Genomic DNA, 11,294 nt, shown 5'->3' on the forward strand with positions numbered 1-11,294 from the left:
GGGGGACCCAGGACTGCACGGAGCTTTGATAAGTGCATCATGGCCCCATACAAGGAGGGGGAGGACATGGATGACTTCCTGGAGGCCTTTGAGACGGCCTGCGAGCTGCACCGGGTTGATCCCGCGGACAGACTCCGGGTCCTTACCCCCTTACTGGACCCCAAATCCGTGGCATTGTACCGCCAACTGGGAGAGGCAGAGAAAGGGGACTACGAACTATTCAAAAAGGCCCTGCTACGTGAGTTTGGGCTGACTCCTGAGATGTACCGGGGAAGGTTCCGGAGTCAAGATAAAACCCCTGAGATCTCATATCTGCAACTAGCCGTCCGCATGGAAAGATATGCCAGCAAGTGGGCTGGTGGGGCCCAGACGAAGGAGGACCTGATTAAACTGCTGGTACTGGAGCAACTGTATGAGCGGTGCCCATCCGACCTGAGGCTGTGGTTGGTGGACAGAAAGCCAGAGAACCCACGACACGCCGGGCAGCTGGCTGATGAGTTTGTAAAGAGCCGGTCAGGGGGTGGCAGGGAGGAGCCCCAAAGGAACAGGCCCGCCGTGATGCAGAGAGAGAGTCACCCTGGGACCTCCCAAAGGGGGAATATGGGGAATCCCCTCCCACGGGGAATGCCCAGCGTCAGGGACAACCGACCGGCTCGAGGGGACCCACAGGACATGAGCTGCTATTACTGCGGCCGAAGAGGCCACGTTCGGGCCCAGTGCCCCAAGCTCAAGGACAGACTGAGCAGACCGAACCCGCATAGGGTTAACTTGGTAGAGGCCCAGACGGACGAGGGGCAGGCTTCTCACGCAAGAGGGGCTGGCAGCTTATCAACTGCTCAAGAGAGAGAAGGGCCCCAGGCCAGCTCCTCTAGGGGGCTGGATGCCCCAGACTCAGGGTTTTTGGTTTATACGGTGGGCGCGGGGCTGTCCCTCCGGAGAGAGTACCTTGTTCCCCTGGAGGTGGATGGGAGGAAGGTCAATGGATACTGGGATACGGGCGCAGAGGTGACGCTGGCCCGGCCCGAGGTGGTGGCCCCAGATCAGGTGGTGCCCAACTCCTACCTGACCCTGACGGGGGTGGGCGGAACACCAGTCAAAGTGCCCGTGGCAAGGGTACACCTGAAGTGGGGGGCCAAGGAGGGCCCCAAGGATGTGGGGGTACACCCGTATCTGCCCACTGAGGTATTGATGGGGGGGGACCTGGAGAACTGGCCAAGCAACCCCCAAAAGGCACTGGTTGTGACCCGCAGTCAGAGCCGGCGAGGGGCCCTGCGCCCTGGCCTTGGGGGGGGTGCCTTGCCTGAGGCGCAGGACCCTAACCTGGTGGGGAGGGAACGCCCAGGGACGCGGCTCAGGGAGGCTGCAGCTTCGGACCCAGCGGGCGAGAAAGAGCAGGTGGCCATCCCTGTCCCAGCTGCTGAGTTCCAGGCCGAGTTACAGAGAGACCCCTCCTTGCGGAAGATAAGGGACCTGGCCGACCTCAATGCGGTACAGACCATGGGACGAGGTGGCCGGAAAAGGTTCCTGTGGGAGAAGGGGTTCCTGTACCGAGAATGGGCTCCCCCAGGGAAAATGGAGTCAGGGGGGATCAGGAGGCAGCTGGTGGTACCCCAGAAGTATCGCCGCCAGCTGCTGTGCCGGGCCCATGACATTCCCCTCTCAGGGCACCAGGGAACCTGGCGTACCCAGCAGAGGCTGCTACGGAGCTTTTACTGGCCTGGGGTCTTTGTTACTGTCCGACAGTACTGCGGATCCTGTGACCCCTGTCAGAGGGGGAGGAAGGCCTGGGACAAGGGGAAAAGAGCTTTAGGACCCTTGCCCAGCATAAAGGATCCTTTCCAGAGGGTGGCCAAGGTTAAAAGGGCGGCTCTAAACCAAGAGAGCCCAAAGCACAGACCTCCAGACTGGAGCGCTGGGAGAAGACCACAGCCCAGTTGGAACCCCAGAGGTATGGGGGTGGGAAAAGGGCACAGGCCGCATAAACCTTCCCACATGCGAACTGCGAGTGCCATCAAGCACCCCCGACCTAAGGGGGGGCGTGGAACGGAAGGGGCCTGGTGTAATTCTCACCAAGGAACTGGAGGGATGCGGGGGCATCCATGGGAACGGGGATAGGTTCGAACTTCCCCGGGTCACTGGCTAAAGTGACCCTGCTCAGTTCGGTCTCGAAGGGGGGAGAGATGTGACGAACTGGGACTGTTCTGGCTGGGGTGTGTGAATGCTGACAGGGGAGTGTGACTAGGATGGTCTGCATCGGGGGATGGGAGCCGGCCCAAGGGAACATACCTGAGCTTGTAACATGAGAACCCAGGAGGGGGTTGGAGGTCAGATGACTCCGGGGCCCGGGAAACTGAACAAAGGCTGTGGGAGGGGTCGCTGAGGGGAGAGTGCTGGAAGCAGGCTGGAAGGAGGCTGGAGAGATGGCTGGGAGGCAGAGATGGCTCTGACCCCCCAAAGGGGGGGGCTGGGATGCCCTGGGACCCCAAGCTGGACCTAACTGAGGGGGGCCCTGTTGTCTGTGCCTGCAAGACCTGTCTTGGACTGTGTTCCTGTCATCCAAATAAACCTTCTGCTTTACTGGCTGGCTGAGAGTCATGGTGAATCGCAGGAAGCCGGGGGTGCAGGGCCCTGAGTTCCCCAATACTCCGTGACACTTGTGTTATATGAAGGGGTAAATAACACTTCCCTATTCACTTTCTCTACCCCATTCATGACTTGACAGACCTCTCTCACATCCCCCCTTAGTTGCCTCTTTTCAAAACTGAATAGTCTCAGTCTTTTTAATCTCTCCTCATACGGAAACCGTTCCATACCCCTGATCGTTTTTGTTGCCCTTTTCTGAACCTTTTCCAATTCTAATGTATCTTTTTTTGAGATGGGATGATCAGAACTGCATGCAGTATTCAAGGTGGGGATGTACCATGGATTTATATAGAGGCGTTATGATATTTACTGTCTTCTTATCCATCTCTTTCCTCATGGTTCCTCACATTCTGTTCGCTTTTTTGACTGCCGCTGCACATGGAGGGGATGTTTTCAGAGAACTCTCCACCATGACTCCAAGATCTCTCTCTTGAGTGGTAACAGATAATTTAGACCCCATCATTTTATACGTATAGTTGGGATGATGTTTTCCAATGTGCGTTACTTTGCATTTATCAACACTGAATGTCATCTGCCATTTTGTTGCCCAGTCACCCAGTTTTGTGGGTTCCCTTTGTAGCTCTTCCCAGTCTGCTTTGGACTTAACTATTTTGAGTAATTTTGTGTCTGCAATTTTTGCCACCTCGCTGTTTACCCCTTTTTGCAGATCATTTGTACATCTGTCCCAGTACAGATCCCTAGGGGACCTCGCTGTTTACCTCTGTCCATTCTGAAACGTGAATGGAGATCAGTAGTACATGAAGGTCGGTAGCTGCTGATTCTGTGCTCTAGAATCATTGCTTTCATATTACTTATGGCTCCTTAGACAAAAAGTAAGACTTCAGCGTGTGTGCTGGTCTTCAGGGGGCATGCCCAGAGCATGCATTGAAAGGGATAGATCCGGTTAGTCTCTAGCAGCCAGGCCTGACTCCTAGACAATATTTGTCTCTCTAGAGTGAAAAGAGCTTGCACGCTGACATTCGTGCCTCTACGCCGACCTGAACGAACAGCCGACTTTGGGTCATGGGCCAAACCAAAAAACCTTGTGGATGGATTAAAACGTTCCCTTTGACCCACAACCACGTTTGGTTTTTACTTTTTTTCACTCTTTAAAAAAACAGCAAAATGAAACTGAAGCCAATTTCTAACCAAAAGCCTCTTTGAATCAAAATGATGGGTATTGAAAATGGCGGTGTGCAACGTTTCAATTTCTGACGATTTTTTTCCCCAACCAAAGCGATTTGGCGAATTTGACCCAATTTTAGGGTCCTAGCAACACGAATTAGCAAAATGTTTCCATCGATCCAAATCTGCATTTTTTGTTGGTGGTGGTGAAAGAAAATGTCTGTAAAATTTCACCTCGCTTTAGTTTTCAGAACCGGTGGAAACTTCTTCCTGTTGGATCCTAAAGAGACAGCAGAGGGCACTAGAGAATTAAGGGAAAACTTTGGCAGATGAGTAGCGCTACCTTTGCAGTTCTCTTGTGGGCGGACGTTCTCTGGAGCAATGGGCGGTGGCTGGGTTGGCCCCCCTGGGGATGGGTCCACGATCAATTTGTGGGTGTTGCGCATCTGCCCCAGCTTTGGGGGAACTGCCAGTCCAGGGACTGATAGAATCGCCCTGGGGCAATCGGCACTTCTCTCTTCTGGGAAAGGTGATTGGGGAAAGGCGGGAAGAGAACATGGCTTCACAGGCCAACCTGACTGTTCGGCGGCTGGGTTGGAATTGCGAGGCTGCGTACAGGCGCATGTCGGGTTCTTCTGAATTCTGTCCTAATGATTTATTAACCCATTTAATAAGTGATCAAACAGCTGCAGGGGCTGGGCTCTGAGAGCTTTCACAGCGGAGTGATTCCTCTTTGAGTCGCCGAAGTCTTTGACCGCGGCACGTCGGCTCAGCCTGCCTTTGAGCTCCGCTCAAGACAATAACTGGCCTCTGGGCTGTGCTCACTCTGTTCTCTGAAGGCCCCTTTAGGCCGATCTGGGTCCTCTGACAAGCCCTGCTGGGAAGGGGCCTTCCTCCTGGCCCTGCACCCGCCTTGTTTCCAGTCTCGGGTGTGGAGGGGAAAATCAGGAGAGCAACCAGAGCTTGCTGCATTACAGCTATTCTCTGCTTCCCAGGGGGCAGAGCTTGAGTTAGAGCAGCTCTAACTTACACCAGGGGTCAGGCAGCCCCAGAATGCAGGAGCGCAAAGGGAACTTCAAGCCACCAAACTCCTTTCCTTCCCCAAGCACAGGGAGAGGGGAGCTGAGAATCAGACCCACAACTGAGCCAGTGCTCGGGCCTCACTCGGAGAATGAGAGATGGGGTCGGTGTGTTAGACACACACTATGGGTGTGTCTCTGTAAAGCTAGAAAGCCCATGAGCGTGTGACTGCGCATGTGAGGAAAGAGGGAGGTGTGTGGTATGAGGAGAGGAAAGCTAGAAAAATCTGTGTGTGTGAGAGCCCAGAGAGATACAAGGGAGCGGGGAGGTGTTCACAGTAGTAGAACTGTAGGTTCTGGGCGTGAGAGAACTGGAGAGGCACGGAGATGCCGTGAGCGGGAGCGTGCTCGTTCTGGGAAAAGAATGACCCATGATCTCACTATTTGCTGTCCAGCAGTCAGGCATGTGGGACGAGGCCCAGCTGACCGGGAGCTTCAGTAAATCCCAGTGCAGGAACAGCCTGTCTCTGGCGGTGGGTGGGAACGGGAGCCCTGCAGTTCTGATCTGTGCATAAGCTCTCAGCGCCTTTGGAACAAAACGGCTCTCCTAACCCAAACGGCTCTGAAGGTCTCCGCGCAGCAATATCTGCTGTGTAAACACAGAGGAAATTCGGCTATAACACGGTAAAGCAGCGCTCCGGGGGGCCGGGGCTGCGCGCTCCGGCGGATCAAAGCAAGTTCGATATAACACGGTTTCACCTATAACAGGGTAAGATTTTTTTGGCTCCCAAGGACAGCGTTATATCGGGGTAGAGGTGTACCTCCTTTCTTCCCACCCTTGGTTTATTCAGACTGAGCTCTGCAGAGCAGGGACTTGTGTAGTGTCTGCGCAGCGCCCAGCACGATGGGCTCTCCATTCTCAGTCGGGGCTTTGCAGCGCCTGCCACAACAGGGGCCCTGATCTTGGCTGGTGGTCTGTGCAGCGTCTGGCACCATGAGGACGCCGATCTCCTTAGCTTATAATAGACACTGGGACCCTTTAGGCTGAAAAGCTCACCACATAAGTACTCCACTTAGGGGCATCTGGGAAACTGCAGACTCGATGGCCAATACATTACACCCGTTAGTGAGGATCTCTATTCTAGGTGGAACTGTGGCTTATTTCCCTGGTTCCAACCATCCTATTCAATGCAGCTCAATCCACAGGCCTCCTTTTCTGTTGATGTAAAAGTCACAGCTTCGGCCGTGCAGGTCCCTGGCATTGACACCCCGAGACAGGCCAGCGTCACTGTTTCTTTACCACTATTGTGTTTTCTGTTGCCATTTACTTCGCTGCGTTGGCATTTGCTAGATCCCCAGGCCAGAAGCCATTGCTGTGACCATCCAGTCTGACCAGGTCAGAGCCCTGCCCCCAATTACTTCCTAGAGCGGAGCTTTTAGGGGCACGTCCAAGCAGTGATGGAGAATCTATCCCCACCCTTGGTACGTTGTTCCGAGGGGCTATTTCAGCAAGGGGCACTGGAGCAGATTGGTGGCTGGTTTGAGGCAGCAGCAAGTAATCATAGAATCATAGAATATCAGGGTTGGAAGGGACCTCAGGAGGTCATCTAGTCCAACCCCCTGCTCAAAGCAGGACCAATTCCCAACTAAATCATCCCAGCCAGGGCTTTGTCACGCGTCTGCCACGGTGTCTGCCTCGATAGAGGACAAGGCCACCGCCTCGGGGTAGTGCGTAGCAAAATCTACCACCACCAGGATGTATTTCTTCCCTGACCGGGTCACCCTGCTGAGGGGCCCCACTATATCCATGGCCACCTTCTGGAAAGGCTCCTCTATGATGGGCAAAGGTCTCAGCGGGGCTTTACACTTATCCTGGGGCCTTCCCCACCCTCTGGCAGGAGTCACAAGACCTGCAATACTGTTGGACATCATCAGAGACCCCGGGCCAGTAAAAGTTCTGCAGCAGCCTCTGCCTGGTGCGCTGGATGCCCTGATGCCCCGAAAGGGGGATATCGTGGGCCAAGTACAACAGTTTGTGGCGGTACCTCTGGGGAACCACCAGCTGCCTCCCGACTTTCCAAGATTCAGTTTGCCCTGAACCAGCCCATTCCCGGTACAGGACTCCCCTCTCCCACAGGAATCGCTCCCGGCAGTCCTCCCCCTGGGATCCTGCACTGTCATGCCCTCAGTTTCTCCAAGGAGAGATCCACCTGCAGCTCCATTTGGAATTCAGCTGCTGGGTCTGAGGATACAGCCCTTGCTGGTGGCACCTCAGTTTCCCCACCTTGGGATGGAGGCTCCGGCCCAACCCTGTCGAGCCCTACCCTCAGTGCTTCAGCCCCCCACTCGGGAGGTCCCGTGCCCTTCGCTGGCTCTGGCTCCAGGTAAGGACCAGGGCGCTCTGAATGCCATCCGGCCAGTTCTCCAAGTCATTACCCATTAGCAGCTCGGTAGGCAGGTGATCGTGCACCCCGACCTCTTTGGGTCCCTTCTTAGCCCCCCCATTTCAGGTGTATCCTCGCTACAGGCACCTTGATGGGGGGCCCAAACACTCCCCTCAGGGTCAGGTAGGCATCGGGCACTAGCTGGTCTGGGTCCACCACCTCGGACCGTGCCAGCATCACCTCTGCACCCGTGATCCAGAACCCCTGTACGCTCCTTCCCCACACCTCAATGGGGATGACGTGGCGATTGTCCCCCAGGGCCTGTCCCACGCTCACCCGGCGGATTGGGTACGGGTGCTCTGGACCTGGGGCCCCGCCTTCCCCTGCTGGCCTGGCCTGGTGATCCCCTCCCCCTGGCACAGCCCTCTCGGCTGCAGCCCCTGGGCCCAGCGGTGCCCCCTCTCGGTGGGCTTCCACCCAGTTAACACCCCGCGGGTTCTGCTTGGCTGCCATTTCCTTCATCTTCAGGCACCGTGCCATCTTGTGCCCCTTTTGGCCACAGTAATTACATTTCAGGTCCCTCAAGTCCCACGACGGGGGTCGCCCCGCCCCGGCATCCCCGGGCACCCCTGAATTGGGCTTCCTGGAGTCCCACCTTTGAGAGGTCTCTGGGTGACTCCCCTTATGAGTCCTTGATGTGGGTCTCCCTCCTGCCCCCGATCTGCTGTCCACGAACTCATCTGCCAGTGCCCCTGCACTGCGCAGATCCTTGGGCTTCCGGTCCACTAACCACATCTTTAGGTCCAGAGGGCAGATGTCATACAGCTGCTCCAACCCCACCAGGTTATACACGTCCTCGGCGGTAGTGGCCCCTGCGCCCTTCCCCCACTTGCGGAGATATTCCCCCAGCAGGTTGGCGACCTCCTTGTAAGAAACACCTGGGGTCTTGCGTACAACCTGGAATCGTTTCCTGTACGCCTCGGGGGTCAGTTCAAACATCAGCAGCAAAGCCTGTTTGAACAGGTCATAGTCCCCCGTCTCAACACCATCCATTTGGCTGAACGCCTGTATGGCTTTGGGACCCAGCAGGGGGGTCAGCCAGCGAAGCCTGTCTGCGCAGTCAATCTGGTTCAGTTCACAAGCCTTCTCACAGGCTGTGAGGTAGGCATCAATATCCCCCCCCATTCGAACTGGGGCAGCAGTTTGGTGTCTAGATTCCCCACACCACTGGCGGCTCAGGGCCCTTCCCCACTTACCCCCCGGCAGGCCCTCTTGGCCCGCCTCTCGTCCATCTCCAACTCGTGCTTCCGCTGTTCTACATGGTCCACCAGCCTCCGCTCCTTTGCTTTCAGCTGCAGTTCCAGTCTCCGCAGCTCCTCTAGGGAGGAACCTGACTGGGGTCTCCCTGTACTGACTGGGGAGTCAGATCTGACCCACTCCCGGTCACTACACAGACTGCCCTCACGGCTACTCCCTGGCTTTCTGGGCACCCCGGGAGCCCCCCCGGGGTCTGGAGCCTGCACCTCAGACGGGTCATTCTCTACAAGCTGAGCAATCAGCCGCTCCTTAGTGAGCCTCCCCACGCTCAGCCCCCTCTCCCTGCAGAGACGTGCCAGGTCGCTCTTACGGAGCTGGTTCTAGGCCATTTCCAGGCTGGTTCCGTTCAATACACTCGTTCTATTGCTGGCAGCCACTCACTGCAAAGCGCTGGCGCTCGCAGCTCACGTCTACAGGGTGCATCCACGAACAATCCCACTTCTGACACCATGTTGTCACGGACTCACAGATCGTGCCCACTCCTGGCCCCATGCAGTCCGTGGGGGGTGCCCCTGTTAGTGATACAGCCCTTCGCGGGGGTCCACTCTCTCTCGGAGTCAGGCCCCTCCACCTCTCGGAGCCTTAGCACACCTGTTTCTCGCCATGGGCCCCCTCAGGGAGTCCACTCGCTCTGGACCCCTGGGCCTCCACCCCCAAAGGGGTTGATGCAACCCTGTTCTCTAGACCGGAGCGACTCTCAGCCAGCATAAAACAGGAGGGTTTATTGAGAGTTGAACACAGCACGGGAAGCTCTCAGGGCCTCAGGCTTGGCCTCCCTCAGCCCTGCACACCCCAGTCTCTCTGCACCCTGGTCGGCTCTGCCTGCTCCCCCTCTCCAGCCCAGAGCCCCGCTGCTTCCCAGCTGGGCATCTGATATCACCTCCCACAAGCCCCGCCTTTGTCCATTGTCTTCTCTTCAGGGAAACAGGGTCGTAAACCAGGGCCTCCTCTTCCCTCTTCTGTCCTCTGGCTGGAACCGGCTGGTTAGAGGTCCTCACTCTGCAGCCCATTGTCCCCGCATTGGCCAGAACTGCCTGCAGCTCCTAAGCTGGGCCTCCAGGTCACCGGTCGCTGGGGTCTCCATTCTCCAGGCCATCGGCTGGGGCCCCAAGTTCTCTCTCTGGTCCTCTGCAACAACAAACTCCCTCTCCCCTCACCTTGTTAAACCAGGTTTCAGAGTAACAGCCGTGTTAGTCTGTATCCGCAAAAAGAAGAACAGGAGTACTTGTGGCACCTTAGAGACTAACAAATTTATTAGAGCATAAGCTTTCGTGGACTACAGCCCACTTCGGATATGCATCCGAAGAAGTGGGCTGTAGTCCACGAAAGCTTATGCTCTAATAAATTTGTTAGTCTCTAAGGTGCCACAAGTACTCCTGTTCTTCTTGTTAAACCAGTAACACCCAGGGAAACGGAGTCCCACCCCCTCTGCATGCAAACCATTGAAACTCCACAGAAAACAAGAAAACCCCCCACTTTGTCACAGCATAGCACAGCTCACAGGCCTGAAGCCTCCCTCCCACCTTGTAGGGTGCATGACTATGTGCCCCCGGGGCACCAAGGGAGCAGGGGATGGGCTGGGAGAGGGCAGGAGGGGCCATGGCCTGTGCGCAGGTTGAGAGGAGAAGTTAGACAACCCCCAACCCTCATGAGTGATGGGTCTGATCCCCTGCCACGGTCACCCCTGGTCTGGGCCCTGATCCCCCATACCCCTCCGGGACCTGGGGCAGGTCCTTGACCTGGCACTGGTCTCTGTCTCCAGCTGGTGGGGGGTGGGGTGGGGTTGCTGATGGTGCTAACTCCCATGCCCAGTGACTACAGAGGCAGGGCGGATCTCCGAGCTGAGCCGGGGGAGCAGGCTGCGGGAAGGGTAGGAGAATGGGGCTCTCACAGCCCCTCCTTGTCTCCTTTCACCCTCCAGTGGGGGGGGAGGGGTTTGGGGACACTGCCACTGCACCTCCAGCTGCTGGCACAGGCTAGAGGGTGCCAGAGGGGAGGCCTGGCCTTGCCGGCGGGATGAGCATACAGCAGCTGCTCACACAATGCAGGTGCCAGCGCAGGAACAGGGCCCCAAGGGCTGGGGGCCAGCAGCAGCCGGGGTAGCGGCTGGGCAGGGCTGGCCGGGTGACTCGGAGCCAGGGACCTGGAGCAGGGCCAGAGGGGGAGCTGGGGAGATCCCGCTCCCTGGCACCATGGGCCCTCAGCCTCACACCCCGCCCCGTCCCCTCCCTTCCCCTTCCCCGCCTGTGAACAGCAGCAAAGGCCTCGGCCAGCCTTTGGCATCGCACTTTCCTGGCCCAGGAACAAGCCCAGTAGGGCAGGAGCAGGGGCAGGGGCAGGGCCAGCACTGACTGTGATAATGGGGTGGGAGGCTCAGAGCAGAGAAAACACAGACACAGACACACACACAGAGTCCTCTTTACCACCCTGGGAGGTCACTCCTGGTAAATGAGGTCACTGCTTTACCTGGGGTCACTCCGGCCAGCGCTTGCCCCAGCACAGCCCGGCTGGCGGGCAAGAGGGAGGGGACCTCTAGGGCCCGTGGGATGCAGGGGGTGAGGCTTGGCTCAGGGCTTGGTCAGACCCACGGGGGCTGGAGCTGGCTGCCTCAGCTGGAGCTGGGGCTCCAGGTGCCCGGGGGTGACTCTGATACCCAGGGAAAGGCACTGGGGAGGTGTCTGCCACTGGGCAGGGGCATTTGATCCAGGCCCATCGGGGCGGCAAACCCGTCCTGCGGGGCCCTAGATGCAGCCTGGCTCTGCCCTGTTGCTGCTGCCCAACCCTGGACACGCCTCCTATGCAGTCC

This window comes from Chrysemys picta, chromosome 22 (genome assembly GCF_011386835.1).
Source record: "Chrysemys picta bellii isolate R12L10 chromosome 22, ASM1138683v2, whole genome shotgun sequence".
Taxonomy (NCBI): domain Eukaryota; kingdom Metazoa; phylum Chordata; order Testudines; family Emydidae; genus Chrysemys; species Chrysemys picta.